Raw genomic sequence first — 18,163 nt, forward strand, 5'->3', positions numbered from 1 at the left:
GCTTGAGTAAAAATATGATTTTCAGTTTTTATACTGAACCTACAATTAATACCAATTAGTTATAGATCTTTTTCGATAACATTATATCATTTATATGTAATAGTTCTAACAGTGTGACGCAAACATATACAGCAGAGGCGTATAATGTACAAGGTTAAGATCAGGTCAGGGATTTATAAAAAAAAATGTTTAAAAATATAATATTGTTCATATTTATGTAAGTGTGTGTTCAATGTAGTTATGTTATTACAATATATTTTCGCATATTATTATAATGGGTACATCTTACCTAGCGGCAACATACGAATTTAATATATAGGTATAGTAGGTACTACTATTACTCTATAATCTATATAAAAATATAACTATAGGCTTAAATTTAGTTGAACATCTGGGGGGGACTAGAAATATCAATTAGTATTTACGAGGTTAAGTTAGGAAATACTTTGGAGGAGGAGTTTTTAGGGGATTGAGCCCTCCTAAGCTCCCCCATTTAAATTGATGAGTATAACCTAACCTGTATTATACCTATACGATGCACAAGATATATACAACTATTATAGTCTATAATTGATCTATAATAAATCTGATCGCCGATTTTATGCACCATCGTCGCACCACTTCCTTGTCCACACTATGATAATATAGTAAAATTTAGTATTTATATTATTGTATCACTGCTGATGAAGCAATACTGTAATAGATAAATATTTATTTATTTGTTTAAATATATTTAATATGTGTGTGAATTGACGCCATGTGGCTTTTTTTAAATATGAAAAATTGTGTGCAAATAGCAGAAAAATTGAATAACTCTAATTAAGCTAACACGATCTTAATAAGCTTAATAAATTGGGATAACTCAGTAAGAAATATTAATCATTTGACGACCATATATTAACAATGTCATATAGTGTAATATTGTACAATATTGGTAATAAGGAAATTAAGTTTTCTAATTTTTTCATGATGGTAGCCGGTACAAGGTACTCACATAATTTTGAAATAAATATGTAGGTATTCGCTTTGTTAGGGACGTTATGGTTTATGGTTCATAGTTCATTTATACAACTATTAACTACCTATAAATAATAACTCAGCCAAACTAGAAGTGTTGGGACCGAATGGGTTTAAGTTTCGCCTAAAATTATTTTTCCATACACCGATGACCTTTATTTAGGGTATTATAAATTCCATAAAATAAAACGCCCATTTTCTATACATAGGTCAGGTTTTTTCCGCTAATCTTTCTTCCCTCTCCCAAGCAAAAGTTGTGCTTAATAAGTAGGTAAATATAACCGCAGCAAGTGGTGGAAGTATGGAATTCGTGTCCATGGTTGGCGGACAAGGGACGGGGGTGGAAAACGGATTACGACTCAGAGATATGTAAATTACGTACTTACATAATATTTATGTACATATACGAGAGAAGAAAACGACCTCGAGCAGTCGAGCGGATGGGCACCAGCTAGCGAGCGATCGCCATGGTAGGAGGCCTGAATACCTTCATTATTTTGTGAACGGCCCGGCACGGACGAGGATCGGCTTCCGCCCGGAATGTGATACGATAGTATTATTATTATTATCGTCATCATTTTCGTGTAAATTGGGGTTCGTCTCGGACAACGTGGCGTCGCCGTCGTCGATGACGTGCAGTAGGGGTGCCGCCGTGCCGGGTGCAACCGCCGAACCGCCACCGTCGTCCCCGCATGGCCGCCGGTTTCCATGTGCTCTCCGACGGTGCAGTGTGCACCGCCACCGAGTCCACAGCTCACACACGCACACACATTTGAGCGCTCGCCACACGACGCATGTTCGTCGGTCGTGCCGGCTGCCGAATAGTTATCGTGCGTGTTATAATATTATTATGTTGCCGCAGGGCTCGATCGTCTCGGCAGCATAACGTTAAAAAAAAAAAAAAAAAATAGTAATAATAACAACAACAATACATATTATACGAACACTGCGCGCGTTGACGACGACGAGTGAAGTATAACGTATTATAGTCATGTGGTAAAGTCTTGTCGTTGTGTTCGACCAATGTCATCAACACCGGCCGGCGATCATCGTGTAAAAAGTGCACACACATAATACTATTGTACTAGGTAAGTACATTGATATCATACATTCCATATAAGTTTCGTCAAGTGTCCACAATATCGCATTCACATTGTGATCGCATCCCCGAGGTAAGAGCGACGCACACCTTACTCTATACTTCAATATAGGTACCTATGCCTGGGTAAATAGGTGATAGATAGTATACCGTATTCGTTTTTAGTACCTATTGTTAGGTATTAATAGTAGCGTTCATAACGATTTAGAAAAATCAGCATTACACCATCCGAACGTGACGTATCAGTATCATACTAGGTAATATTATTATTCACGCACTATTTTAGTACAGGTAGTTGATGTTATAGTATACACATCATTATGAAATAGATATATGGGTTACGAGTACTTCAAAGCATATAGGTAATTAATTATATGCGAGATGATAAATATAATTATTACACATTATTATATAACAATGTACAATGTACTGCTATATTTATCTAAACTCGAAGTTTTTCATAGGCAGTACCTATGCTATTTTGTGTGTTTTTATATTATTGGCAAATATTAAATCTGGTAGTATAATAATAGTAAAAGACGTCGGTAATGCGCTCCGACGCAAATAGCGTTTAAAATTGTAGGTGGGAGGAGGGAGGACCTGAGTTCAGTTCATTCAGTTCAATATTGAATAGACCATAACAAGAGTTTCAAACAATGTTCCTATTCTGTTCAGATTAACATCATTATATTTTACAAGTACAAATTTAAAAAAAATAAAACAAAATAATATAGACGACAACTATTATCAATTTGTTTGTAGACATAAATGCGTAAATGTAACAAATATATAATATTAATATTTGCTGCAGTGACGCATCGAAAGAGTTGGACCCTAATTCAGACCTCCCCCCTTGTAACATGGCATATTTGTAAATTAAACAATTCTTATTAAAATGATATTAATAAACGTTTTGAAAAAAAAATACAATCAATGCAAATAAATTTACCTGATGGGGGTGGTCTGGGGTGTGTTCTATACGCCGTGGTGCATACCAAAATTATTAGTTGCACCACTAATCACTATATTAAAATAATCTATTTAATATTCTATATATTATATTGTAGAATATTAGACCAACTACCTATGACGTATTGGAGTATAGTTATTGGTTGACGTAGATATGAAATAAATTGCTAAGATGCTGATAGAGGTGTATATACTATATATGGTAAACATAATATTATTATCATTGATTATTCATTTATAAACACCGTATTTTACTGTTATATACTTAGAACCAATAACACTTGTATTAATAACTATTTATAAATTGTATTATCAATGATATCATAGTACTATAATAGTAATCGGTCGACAATAAAAATACATAAATATTTTTTTTCCAGCATTCACTGCTCGGTAATAATTATTTCAACTACTTTAATTTATACATTTTTACATTTCTTACTGAAATATTTTTGATAAGGATTTAGATTTAGATTTTTATTTTTTGTGTTATTTGGTTTGAGTCAACAAATGTATCTTCTATTTGCACTTATGGCTTCTATAAATTACATTATTATATTAATATTATATTCCTACTTTTTTAATGTCTAATACAATAAATAAAACTGCAGTCAAAGTGTTATAATGTATTATAATTATGCAGGTAGGTACTTAAAATAATTGTTAAAAAAAAATTAATACAATTAAAATACCGTTAACTACTAACTTCTAACCCGTATTTATTTTCAGTTCAATTAAACTATACTTATTTGAAAATATAAAACGACAAAACGATAAAATAAAAGCATAGAACAACAATAATAATATTATTTCATGAAAAGATTCACTCCAAAACACTCGTATAATACTAAATTTTCAGTGGAACAAAGATTGAGATGTAGGATATGGTTTTATATTATAAAAAAAAAATATTCTGTTTACATATTATTTTAGTTATATATAATTATAAATTGGCTAATCTTTAAAGATTGGAAATTATTAATTACTAATTAGACATAATACAAAACAGAGAAATTTCCCGGGGATCCATTATATTCTAATGTATCAACTAGTGACCATTAAAAAATATTGCATCAAAGTAAATGTTTTTTTTAAAAATTATTTGAAAAAATTCAAACATCTTTTATAATATTTATTTTTAAGAAACGTGTGCAGAAAGGGCCACTCTTAAGTCGAAATCGAAAAGCTTTATGGTCTTCATCTACCTCTTTTAAAATTTTCTTTTGTCATAACCTAACCTAACCTATATGGGTACATTTGTTTTTTGAACCTTTTACATTTTTAAGTATTATTTTATCACTCATTGATATTTTTTTTATAGATTTTAAACATATCTATTGACTATTGTAGACATCTATTAATTTATAATTATAATTTAGTGAAAACTCAACATACATGTGTGTATTATCTACACTATTTAATTTTTAACACACGATCCCTCATAAGGATATGAATCAATATCAAAAATTGTCTACATAGGTATTTTATTTATAAATAAGCAGAACAGGAAAAATCAGTAAAAAATTCCTAGAATTAAGTGTTGTATTATAAGGATAGGTGACAGCTGAAACTTCACTTATTTTAGATTAAGTTCCGCAGAAAAAAAGTAATTATTTAAAATTTGCTTTAAACATGTTATTGATAATCGTTTAAGCCAGGGATCATCAATTAATATTTTTAGAGGACTACTTTAAAAATTCTAGAAGTTTTCTGGTGTCATCAAAATTTAATACATATCTACATATGTATTCAGAGACCGCAATGGTAAAATAAAACATCATATGAAAATTAATGAAAACCTCATTTAATTCAGCATATAAAATAATAGTTAAAAATATTAATTTCTTGTCTACGATCTAGATTTATTGTTCAATAAGTGTTGGAAATTATTAATTAAGTATACCTATTATTATCAGCGAAATTCACAACGTTTATTATAGTGTGAATAACGATAAAAGTAACACGTAATAATTCGAACCTGACCCTGAATTTCATTTTGTTTTTTATTTCTACATAACAAACTTAATATTACACTTATTATTGAACAATTTAGTCTTTTTCCACACAACAAAATAATTTTTTTAAATTGAATTAATCATCATACCTTTATGAGTTCTAATTTGAATTACTTTTTTTTTAAATAACTGAAATAATGTTTTTCCATCTTAAAAATGTACGTGTAATTGAGAGTGAGTTTAGTTTAGATTTACATTGCAGTCATTTACCATATTTTTTCAATTTATTTACAATCTATCTGCGATTTTGCCAAGTTCCATGTGATTTCGTATGATTTTTTTGAAAACTTATGTGTGGTGTAAATACGAAGTCACGTGGAATTTTTTACAATTGTAGATAAACTGAAGTCAATTTTTTAAGAAGGAAAAAAACTGTTAAAGCTGTTTAAAAAACTAATTTAATTCAAATTTTAAGTCAAAAAGGGGTTCAATTCTTCTATTCAAAAAAGTTTTCATGCTTACCTATTATTTAAACAAAATGAATGTAAGTATTATTAACTAATAAATCCTTTACGCAGTAAAAAAACGCGAATGAAGTTCAGGGTCACGTGTTCGAAATATTTTGTCTTACCTTTATCATTGAACACACTTTAGTGTATAAATATTATATGTATATAGGTGGCAGTTCAGTAACTGAATGTAGAATGTAGATATACTTATTAGTTATTATATACAATTAAACGGGTTTGTTATTTGTCGTAATCAATAAACATACCCGGTAACTGCTGAACGTGTCATGCAATGTTATTAGGAGTTGAGATGAAATACATTATATTAAATTATTTTTTTATTATAATAGATAACTGTGTGTATAATATTTTTCAATGTTTCATTGTAATTTTAACTATGAAAGTTGTTCCGTTTTAAGCTACATTATTTATATTAAAATGATTTAATTTTATTAAATTCGTATCGCCTATATGTTCACTGTGGTTTTTAATATCATTTAAAAAATTTTTATTTCTTAAGTAGGTAAGAACTATATAAATTATTTTAAATATTATGTAGGTACGTACATACTTATAGATGTCTAATTATATAATATAGTATACATATTTATAAAAACAAATGTATTCGGTTTTTATTTTTTTACAATGATTTAACAATAATTACTAATATAACTGATAAACGATAATATTAATATTTTACAAAATATAATTTTCTATTAATTTATAACAATTGTACCTGTATAGTATAGATGAATTTTTAGTTCGTTATAAAAAAACGCATTCAATTTGAAAATCATGTCCAAGCAAAAGGTATGGAGAGTTGTTTCTCTGCCTAAATTGTGGACGTCCTTGTGATAAGATACATATTATACTTACAGTCAGTAAATTGAGATAAGTAGCTTACATTTTCTAAATTTTCACTATAGTGTCTAATAGCTTATTATAATTTAATATTGAAAATCGTACATAATATTAACCGTGTTTCTTTGATAAATAATGAAATATTTCTTTGTCATCGATTTAATATGAAGGTTAAAAATTGCCTATTGGCCGTTCATTATCTATTCAATATTTTAATATTACGATTTTTTTCATTTAAAAAAAAGTGCACTTCTGCTCAGATGAATTATTAATAATTCATTATAATATGCCGCAATTGTAAATAAACATATTTAAAACAGAATTTAAAGTCTAGTTTAAAGTATTCACCAATAGTTCAATAAACTTCATAGAAAATATGAACAATTTACATTTAAAAAAATTATGAAGTAAATACTTATGATATACTTATGTATAAGTGTAAAACTATAGGTACTTAAAATAAGTACATGGATTTTACTTACAACCTAAAGTAAACAGCCTAAACAAATATATATATTTTTTATTATTATTGTTCGTATTAGGCAATACTCAATAGGTAATAAAAACATATTTGACTATCTATAATTGTTCTTTGAATTTATTTTTGCACTAAAAACTTGAAGAGTATGGGTTTATGGTTGGTAATTCATTTGACATATTACATTTATTGTATTTTATATTTTTATTTTTTTTTTGTTATTTTAAAGTTTTAAACATGTGAGCAATTTATTATTGTATTTAATAGTAGATACCAACAAGTTTGTGGTGTTAAAATAACAATACAAATTGTGTATCTATTGATTTTTAATATTACTGGAATTTTGTTTGGTAAATCGGAAATAGTCGATGAATTTATTTAGATGAGACGAGGAATGCTATAATAGTTATTAAATTAAATTGGGGTCAATTAATTCAACTAAAATTATTTTGCATAATATTGCCATTGCGTAACGTAAATTAAATAAATTTGTAAATAATTGTTGATACACGTCTGCACCGAAAATTAAGTTTTTGATTACGGATGAAGAGTTGTAAAGCAAGTTTATCCGTTCAGCGGGCAGTAAAGTGGGATCCTCATAGCTTTGGGTGGTAAACTGGAAATCTTCAAAAGTGCTAGGCGTATCCTCTGCACATCCAGACACTGTAAAATAATAATAATAACAAGCGGCCATTTTTTTTAAGAAAGATAATTTTAATATATATGTATAAAAGCCATATACCGATATCCTCCAAAAAATGGCGAATTCGTGTATCAGATTTCCCTATGCTTCTCTTATGGTCTATTATGATTTATTTATTTTGTGCTGAAATCTAAACCACGGCCCTTACACACAACATAATCTTTTCTTACATGAAGCGAAAACATTTTTTTTTAATGAAATTATTTTCGTAGAATAGTCTGGTATTTGCACTACCTTTGCAGTGATAACGCCCACGTCTCTTGCGACTGAAATATTTTACTTCCCACCCTTGTCACACAATATATTAGTTTATTATAATGTATAATTTAATTTGGAAATCAGGAAATCATCATAGAGCTTTGTGCAAATACCTTGACCAAAATAAGTATGCACTAATAAAGTGTTGCGTGTATAAAACATGAAAATTAAACAAGTAGTAAATTGGCTGTAGTATATTATAATACATATTATTAACATCGATTGTAATCAAAAGTCGATAATCGTAGTTATCTAAGTAATGTACAAAAATAAAATCTACAAGTAGGTACTTGCAAGTACTTTTATATATCTATAATATTATGTAATTTACAATTTTATTTTTTAAATAAACAGGATATTTATATTTAATTTTTAGTTAAAATAAATATATGAATATACTAAGTACATACATTTTCCAAATGTATTTTTAATGAAATTTTAGTATAGTTGTTATACATTTTTTTTGTGAAATTAAAGTAATAAATAAAATTACTTAAATTCTACAAATAAATTATGATTAATATTAGGTATTCTTTTAATTAAATAATATTTTAGCATCCTTTAAAAATATTTCATATATTAGTATATAGTAAATATTATAAATTTATAAACAATTATTCAATAATTAGGGATGCCGCTTGGTTAAAAACAAAACCGTGTTCGGACGAAAATTACCTAAAACCTTTTCTGAACATTTGTTATTCGGAAGCGACTAACTGATTTTTATTTTAAACCCAAGTTATAGCAATAACGCCAACAATAAAACTATCATAAGGACGTATCACCCGCATGTGTCATCACCGCCTTACAATTGCAGTGTAACATGACAAATTTATTTATGTTCTCAATTAGTTATAGAAAAGCACTTAAATTATTATAGTTTTAATATGCCCAAAACCCAAAATTTAAATATCTTAAAAACACATCTAAATTACCACCAAATATTTTATTTCCTTTAAGTTTGATTTTAGGTGTGTAAATTCATTCTGAACAAACATGCTTGTATGTAGATTTGCTGTGTTACCCACTTATAAAACGGAGATAACACACTTGGGTAACTGGTAAAACATCTTCTTAAGTCGTAGCAATATCATTGGTTTTATTTAAATACCTTCTAATACCCTATAAACATTTTGATTTTTTTATCTCTTTAGGTTTGTAATTGCGTCAACAGGTTTTCTTTTGTGTTAACTGGCAATGTACACTGTACGTGTGTACTAAAAACTGATCTTACTTAATGTACTTATTGTTATAATAATTAGTATTATTATTCAAGGTTTCAATCTCTGTTTCTGATCCTATAGGTGTTTTTGTCTTAGTTTTTACATATACGTTTTATTATATATATATATATATATATATATTATGTATACATTTTAAATGTGTTAGAAGTGTATGGAATTTGTATTCTATTATTGCTAATTCAGAGCAGAAAATCATTTACCAGAACATATGTAGAATAAGAATGGCACAACATATTTTAAAAATTTAATCATTTTAATCCCAATATTGTATTAGTCATTAGATACACATTACATGATATAACTCAATAAGTTAGTTATGAGTTTATGACTATGATCGGTGGCGGCGTGAGCTTCTTTTTCCTATGAAGCAACTACATTTAATAAGTACCCATCCCCTTTTTTTTCAAGCTTGACACTTTACTTTTCACACATTTTAAACACAGGTCGTATGTGAGCATAAATTATAAACAAGTGTTGCCATAGTCTAAGTCCTGGAGACTGGAGTCATTGGATACCCACCCCCACTTTTTTATGTTGTGGGCGCCTCATAAAATAGCTATTGACTCATCCACTGACTATGATAGATGTTTTATTCATTAAATCTATTCGTAGAAGTTACACTAGCTACATTAACTAAAATCAATAAATGTATAACATATTTAAAGACTCATGTATACATAGGCTATAATTTAAATTTGGTTCATACAATATTTAAAATTAAGTTAACTGGATAGCTCATCTACTTTGTATTATCTTTCGAAAACAAATGTTGTGATTTATGATTACTACTCTCATATTTAAAAAAAAAAATTCAACATTTTTTTTTCACCAAGGTGAGGAAAGCGACAGACGTGTTAATTTTTTTATTAAGTTGTTCATATAATATTTTTATCAGCTTTAAAAGTCCCGAAATTGAAGTCTACATTTTTTTGTTCTAACTATTAAAATTTTTGCGAAAAATATAATTTATTTATGATAGCAGATAAGCTTCACTAACTTAAGATATGATAAAACAATTCTTCTTCTTGAACTCCTATGACCTACATAATAACATAAATGACCAACCCAAAACTTACTCATACCCATATTCATACATAACATACCTATTTATTTATATTTGTAGGTACATATAACACATGGATTCATCATTTTATTTTTCATGATAAGTATTATGAATATACTTACAGTTATCAAGTGTAGAAACTTACAAATGAATTTATTCAGTTTATAAAAACCATAGACTAATAATCTTATACCTCGACAAGGGCTATTTTATTCATATAGGTTTGTACACCATACACTTCGTATATTATAGTGAGCGACGCATACAATACACATTTACCTGTTTTGCGACTCGATAGCTCACAAGAGCACAACACCATTACGTACATAGATTTTTTTTACCTGTGCTAAGATTTCCCAAACGTAGAATTTATTTGCGTACATAAATTTTAGTAAATCTACAAAACTCACACTTAGTTATTAAATAAATAATACTAAACATTTTCTTTCTCACTTGTCTTTAAACTGTCTGTGTAAACAGCGTGATTAAATTATATTTTATATTTAAAATTTAAGTTAAATTTGTCATTTTGTTATCATATATTATTTCATAATACGTTTTTTAAATTTTTAAATTTATTTTTCTTGGCGTTACCTATATTAATTCAATGCGCTTCCAATTTGTTTTAAATATTCCATACGATTTGTTACATAATTCTTGTCAACATTTGTCAATTTTTTTTTATAAATAGTATACGTAAGTTATGCATTGTGTATTTTAGCTGAATATTAATATATATTTTTTTTATTGAGTTTAATTTTAGGCTTGATTCCGATTGAACTTGTAGAATTGTATCAATGGCTAAGTGCATGTTCGGATATGATAAGTAAAAATCGACTACCCATTGTAATGACTAATGACGATGAAAATTTTTGACGTCATGCGTTATCTTTGGATTATTACTTGGTGCACTTGCATATCATTATCTGTATACAAGTCAAGACAGGCACGGATCCAGAGCGAATATCTGGGGGGGGGGGGGCATAATTTTTTGTCAATGTAAAATTACAATATTGGAATCGCTGTCCACCATGAACTAAGGTAGTACTATCTTAGTTTGTGCACTCCAGAATGATACGTATAATAATATATTATATTTTGAGACATACATGTAATTTGAAATATAATATCAGGATCTGTAGAATTATAAAAACAAATTGGGAAATAATATGTCTGGGGGCTGGGCCCCTACCTCCCCTGGATCCGTCCCTGAGTCAAAATAGAGTAAATTTCATATATAGTTACAACTTACAAGCAAAGGAGACTTCAGCTTACAGGTAGAAATTCGTATCAGTCTAAAAATATCATATTCGTTATCAAACCCGTTCTAGATAGAATAATACATTTAGTACTACAGTATTGTATTGAATGTGTGATTAATTATGAAATAGTGAATTACACTTATAAATTGTAATTATAAAAATGCAAATTAAAACCAAAATTGAATATAATACCATTATTAACAATATATTTTATCAGTTTATCTAAATTGTATAATGTAGTTCATATATACTATCAAAGTATCAATTAAATCATTAATAGTTAGGTACCTACCAATTATAATTGTGGACAGATGGACATAAATATATAACTTATAATTATAACCATAAAACTTATATAAATTAAGTCTAAGAAATATATAGATTGTGTTAAATAAATTAAAAATAAAATCAAAACTCAAGGTTTAACTAATTAGTAATTACCTAAAAGATAGGGATCTGCCTCCAATACATCATTGATAATTTTATCTCGGTTTTAGTTTTATTGTTGTAAAAATAAGTTTTCTAATTTCTTTTATTGTTTATAACGAGTTTTAATTTTTTTTTAAATATTTTGTTAGTCTTATTTATACCTAGTTAGTTAATGTTTCTTGACTGTCTTCAATGAAAAATTACGCAATATGCAAATGCGTCTTTCAATTTCATGATAAATTCATTCGTAAACATATTATATATTATATAGTACTATAATGCATATATAGGTATAATTGATGTAGATTCTATAATCGCTTTTAAACACAAAGGTTACGTATTTAAGATTAAGCAATTTATACTAATATTTAACGTAACCACGTATCAAAACAATAATAAAGTCAAAGTATACATTTGAAACTTCAACATAATAATGTGTACACTGTACACAGTATAGTTCATTAATAAAAACAATGGTATTTAATACTATATTATAATTGGGATTGGGAATTACCTATTACATTAAAAGTGTTCGTAATATGTGATAGGTAATTAAAATTACTAAAAATGTTCTAAAATGTAAGGGAAAACAATAGATAACTATATAAAAATATGCAATTATATTTACCTGGTTTCAAATGATATTATAGTTACTATACTAATAAGTTTTAACTATTAAAAATGCTTAGATGTGTACCTTAAATTAATAAAATATGTAAAGTAAAACTTTTAATTTAATTTCACTATTTCACAAAACAAATATATATCTTACATAGTATATTTTACTTCCACTAAAATGATGCAAGATTTTCCAAACTTCAATTATAACACAACAATATTTATGTGATAACATATTAAAACTATATTAATCAATGGATCTGATAAGTGCTAATTTATTTTTAAGCGCATATTTTGCATTTAATAAAATAGATATTACCTATCTACTATAAATTCATTATTTTAACGAATAAAAAGTATATAACTACCATATTTAATTAACCAATTAATCATTTTATTACTTACAATCGACGTCTTAAGTTTAATTTTAAGCTTATTAAACAATATGAGTTTATTTAAATAAACAATGCTTTAAACAAATATCACTTTATTTTGTCATAATTGTATATAACGCAGTGCACTTACTCATCTATAAAACCTTAAAATATGCATTTATTTTCTTTAAAAGCTTTAATAATTAGCCTTACAAGTATAAAAAGTATTACATGTTCTATTGAAAAGAAAATCCATATTTTTTATGTTATAGGTATAATAGCTTACAAAAAATCATATCAAAAGAATTTGTAATTCATTTAAGTGGCTAAATTTACAATTTTTCCAAAAAAGATGGTAAAAATTGTTGTTTGTAATCAAATAAATATATAAATCAATTAATAATAATAATAATTTTTTTTTGTAATTTTCATTGGAAATTTTTATAGGTATAAAATATGGAAATTAAATAATAACTGTATCCCAAAATGTATATGGAAATTGTTAATACCATTTACCTAATGCAATAAAAAAATAATAACATAAAAAAACAAAAATATCAAAATACAAAGAAAAAAAATTTCGAAATTCAGTTTTAGAATAGAACTAAGTTTTATTTCGTAATTCAAACAAAGAGTTAAGAAAGTTATGTCTTACAAAAAGCTAAAAGAAATCGATTTTTCCACAAGGCACAAAATTGCAATCTTTGTTATAAAATTGAATTTGTACATCCTGTTTAGAAGATAACTGAAAACAATATATTTTAGTTTCACCGGAATGAATTAGGAATAAAATGTATTATTAAATAACATATTAACTACTCAATATGGCTTGTTGAACGTTTTTGCTAATTAATTTCTACGTATTTTATTGTATTAATAAAAAATTGTAATTACTATATTTCTAGTTGTCATTAATAACTAAATATTATACCAACGAAATATAGAAAAATACCTATCAAACAAAAATTTTAACAATGTTTCGTTTTTTTAAACTGACTTAGGGTAATTCTAATATATATTATTTATAAAGAACAGATAATGAAACTAAAATAATTGTAGACAAATCAATAAAAAAGCAAGTAAGCAATAAAAGATAAAAGATAATTTAGTGCCATTTTATTATGATCATATATAGGTTGTACCAATTCAAACATTAAACTCGTGTCCCCTGAACTCATTTATTAATGGCTTACAATTGGCTTCTAAGAGACATGTGTCCAATTCATTTTGTCTGTAAGACTATTTAGTAAAGAGAACAGTTTTGTCCATTGAAATATATCGTCCATAGTTTCATCGTCCATCCTATATACAATGTACGAGTATGTTTTACAATTTGAATTTTGACTGATTTATTGTATTTATTTTTTCTTGTTTTTTTTTATAAAACTTATTAACTGACCATAAAAACGCGTTAAAAGAAATGTGATTGCTATACTTTGTTTGGATTTTATTTTATTTTTAACAGTATAATTCTAATTTCTAAGTCTAATTAGGATTTTAAATTCTAAGTGGAGCGATGTATGATCGTACAATGATATGTGTGTTTTTTTGTGTACCTACACATGCTTGGATCTACAACATGATAGTTTCTGATAGAAAATTGGATCTAGTTGGTTCTTTCGAGAGGTCAATATTCTCAGTATTTTTTAAAATGGTCGTGAACAATTAAAACAATTATTGGAGATGGGAATTTTAAGTAGGTAGAGTCAAATTTGTTATTTTGCTATAATTCAAAAATAAATAACTGTAAAATCTGGAAATTTTCACAAAATATTGATATAAACATTAAATAAACACAGTAGCGTAGCCAGGGGGAGGCTGAGGGGGCTGCAGCTCCCCCCCTCGAAATGTTAGTAAAATTTAAAAATTATTTTAATGGGCTATGGTATTCGATCAAAAACTAAACCCCCGCTGTGTAAAAAATTGATCAGCCCCCCCCCCAAAAAAAAAAAATCCTGGCAACGTCACTGAATAAACATTATATAATTTCAGGGTTCAAATTTTTATGAAACTTATCAACATTTTCTCTATAAATATTGATAAAAAAATGTAGAATACAAATTTACAATTTTTTTTATAGACATTTAAAAATCGACAAAATTGATTTAAATTTATCATTGAATTCAAATGTTACACATACATTATCTACGCTGTGATTAACTCAATTACTAGGTACACTCGACACTTAACAATGCAGTAGAGCGGACGAGCGGTTACTTACTTGCCATTTTTTTTGGTATTATTTATTTGAGTATTATTTGCTGTGGTAAATATATCAGTAAACCGGGTATATACTCATATAAAAATATTATTTTAATTTATTTTGTCACTGATTGTTCCCGTGTCCTAACTCCTAATAATGAATTATCCTCATCTATGATACTTATTCTTACATTAAATTGTGTCTGAATTTCGCAAATGTAAAATGTATTTAGTAATTACTTATTTATGGGCTGAAATCGCAACACAAAAAAGGTACCTATTATTTAAATAATAATAAATACCTCTGTAATATTACTGCAGAATGTATTGAAAAAATAATTTGAATATAAACAAGTTAATCTACTACTTAGTGCATAAATTATTGTTCTATATGTTCTATTATTTTTAGTTGTTTCGAAATAATAAATTTGTTGCTTCTACATTCCACCTATATTCTCTTTAACTATCATTGGAACTGGAAGACATTTAATTATTTTAATAATCACCAATGACCACAGATGTCGTAGCATATAAAACCGGTATCATAAAAAAATTATAATTATAATAATTAGTTTTAAATGTGTAGGTGAAAAAAAATTATTTATCTACTAATATTTAATTTATTTGTTTTTGAGATTTTCAGTTTATATGTGTTATAGTTTAATAGTTTATGTATGGCTGTATAGGTAGGTAATAACTAATAACTTAAAAGTATTTGTTATTTATTAAAGAAGAAAGGCACTAGGAATTTTTTGTGTTGTGTCAAAATTACATTTATTGCTTACTATAAGGATTCAAAACAATTAATTAATATAAGTTTATACATTGTGTGATAGTAATGATGTATTACTTAAGTAATTTTAAATTTGATTAAACTGTTAAACATAATATTGATCTGAAAATTATTGATATAAAACTATACTATAGTTAGGTATAAGTGTAAAATAACGGTATTATTTTAATTTTAATTAATAATTTAATGTGTTACACATTTAAATAATCCATAACTAAATGAATTGATTGATGAGCTATGGGTAAATTTGTTGAAATTAATATACCTACGTTTTATGAAAAACAAAATTTAAAAACGTATGTGTAATTTTTTTGTCATATCTATGTCCTGTGGATACAGGATACTGTGTAGGTCCCATAGGTAATACAATTTATAAATATTATGAAATATGCATAACTATAAAAGAAGTTAATATTAACAGGAAAAATATTATTTCGTGTTTAATTGTTTGAGAATAAAATCTCATTAAAAACTAAAACAATATTTTTATATATAAATCTAATAATTTGTTGAATTTCATACTTTGAAACTAATCTCACTTTAGACGTCCTCCAAAATTGTACTTCACTCTTAGATTGCAGCCGTTTTTAAGTTGTGGCCGTGACATCTCACCAGTGTAATCACATTCTAGGTGTTATGGCATTTTTTATTTTAGTCTTTTTGTCTTTTTTTTTTAAACTTGGCAATTAATCCCTTGTTGGCACCTCAAATGGTGTGTCATATTACTAAATTTAGAACGAATTGTGCGTTGTTTTCAAATCGTGATTGAATTTAGTTTGGATAGACAGAAATAATCATCATTTATCACTACTCATTTTAATTATTAAAGTGTCTTAAACTATTATTTACACCGTGGCGGATTTTGATTATATTTTATGATGTTATACCTACATGAATATCGGTAGATACCTAGATGGTTATGAACGATACTTTTTTTATAGCATACTCATGATTAAATATTTATGTAGATAGGGCATGTGCCATATAGGTATAGTTATTCACTTAAATCAAGGTCTAGATTAGAGGATATAACTTAATGTTAATTCAATACAATAATACTAATATTAATGATTTAGGTCAATATTATTAATATTAAGAAAAATTAATGAATTTGGACTTCGTACGGTTTTAATACAATATAGTTGTTTAAATATAATGTTATTTAAAATATTACTGTGGGTGACCTACGAAAATGCATAGTTAATTATGCAATATTGGATTAGAACCAAATGTAGTTGCGTCGGTAAAAACTAATGAGTAATACTAAGTAATATTAAAGTAAAAATAAAAAATAAATAGTAAATGATAAACAACATATTTTGTGTCTAAAGCAATCAACTGTAGTGAATTAGATAGGTACTGATACATAGTGAAACCTCTCAATAGTAAACACTCAACATGATAGAGGAATTAAAATGTGTATGCTATTAAGGGATGTCCTATTAGGGAGGTATTTTCCAACTTATTTATATACTTGGTTGTATATTTTTCAAATAACCTATATGATTGAACGAATAGTATTATTTTTTTCTATTATATTGCATATGTGTAGCAGGGATTATGGTAGATTAGGCACTTATTTATTATAGTGATCATTGATCATAGATTGGGCATGACTGCGTGGATAATTTTGTATACCAAGATAGGTAAAAAAAATATATTGAATAAATTATGATTTACTGCTTTATAATTCTAATCTATAACAATTATAATAGATTCTTATATAAAGGTACGGCGTACATGATAATAAGACATTGAATATTGAAACGCAGATACTTTTATAAATAATAATAATAATAATAATAATAATAATAACATATTAACATGTATATTTGTATTGATTTTAAACACTGCGGGTTTTGTAAGAAAAAAATATTTAAAACTATAGATAGCTACAAAGTGAAATAATATTATAATAGTTTAATCGATTTTAAAAGAGCACTTATTTATTGCTTAACTATCTTATAGCCAGGACTGTATTTACAATTTTTGCGCCCTTCAAAGTATTTTAAAGTAGGATTTAATATGTTTTTACTTTTTACGTAATGTAATGATTTCAAAATAAAGAATTTTCCTCTATTTTTTATTATAGCCAGGACTGTATTTACAATTTTTGCGCCCTTCAAAGTATTTTAAAGTAGGATTTAATATGTTTTTACTTTTTACGTAATGTAATGATTTCAAAATAAAGAATTTTCCTCTATTTTTTAGATTATTAAATTAGCTGTTGATTATTTTAGAAATAATAAATATATATAATATTTCATGTCAATTGTTGAGTCCCAAGATTCCATGTATAAGTGTTTAACAAATAGACACGGATCCAGAG

At 26.8% G+C, this 18,163-nt stretch overlaps 1 protein-coding gene across 1 annotated transcript in view; it reads left to right on the plus strand.

Moving 5' to 3' along the window:
* The first annotated feature begins 1,933 nt into the window (after positions 1-1,933).
* LOC111027280 (lysosome membrane protein 2-like) overlaps positions 1,934-18,163 on the plus strand; it is a 29,998-nt gene continuing 13,768 nt past the window's right edge. Inside the window, exon 1 of the mRNA XM_022305596.1 lies at positions 1,934-2,105. The gene's annotated coding sequence lies outside the window, so the exon portion shown is untranslated. The remainder of the gene's footprint in view (positions 2,106-18,163) is intronic.

Source organism: Myzus persicae, unplaced genomic scaffold (assembly GCF_001856785.1).
Source record: "Myzus persicae strain clone G006 unplaced genomic scaffold, MPER_G0061.0, whole genome shotgun sequence".
NCBI classification, from domain to species: domain Eukaryota; kingdom Metazoa; phylum Arthropoda; class Insecta; order Hemiptera; family Aphididae; genus Myzus; species Myzus persicae.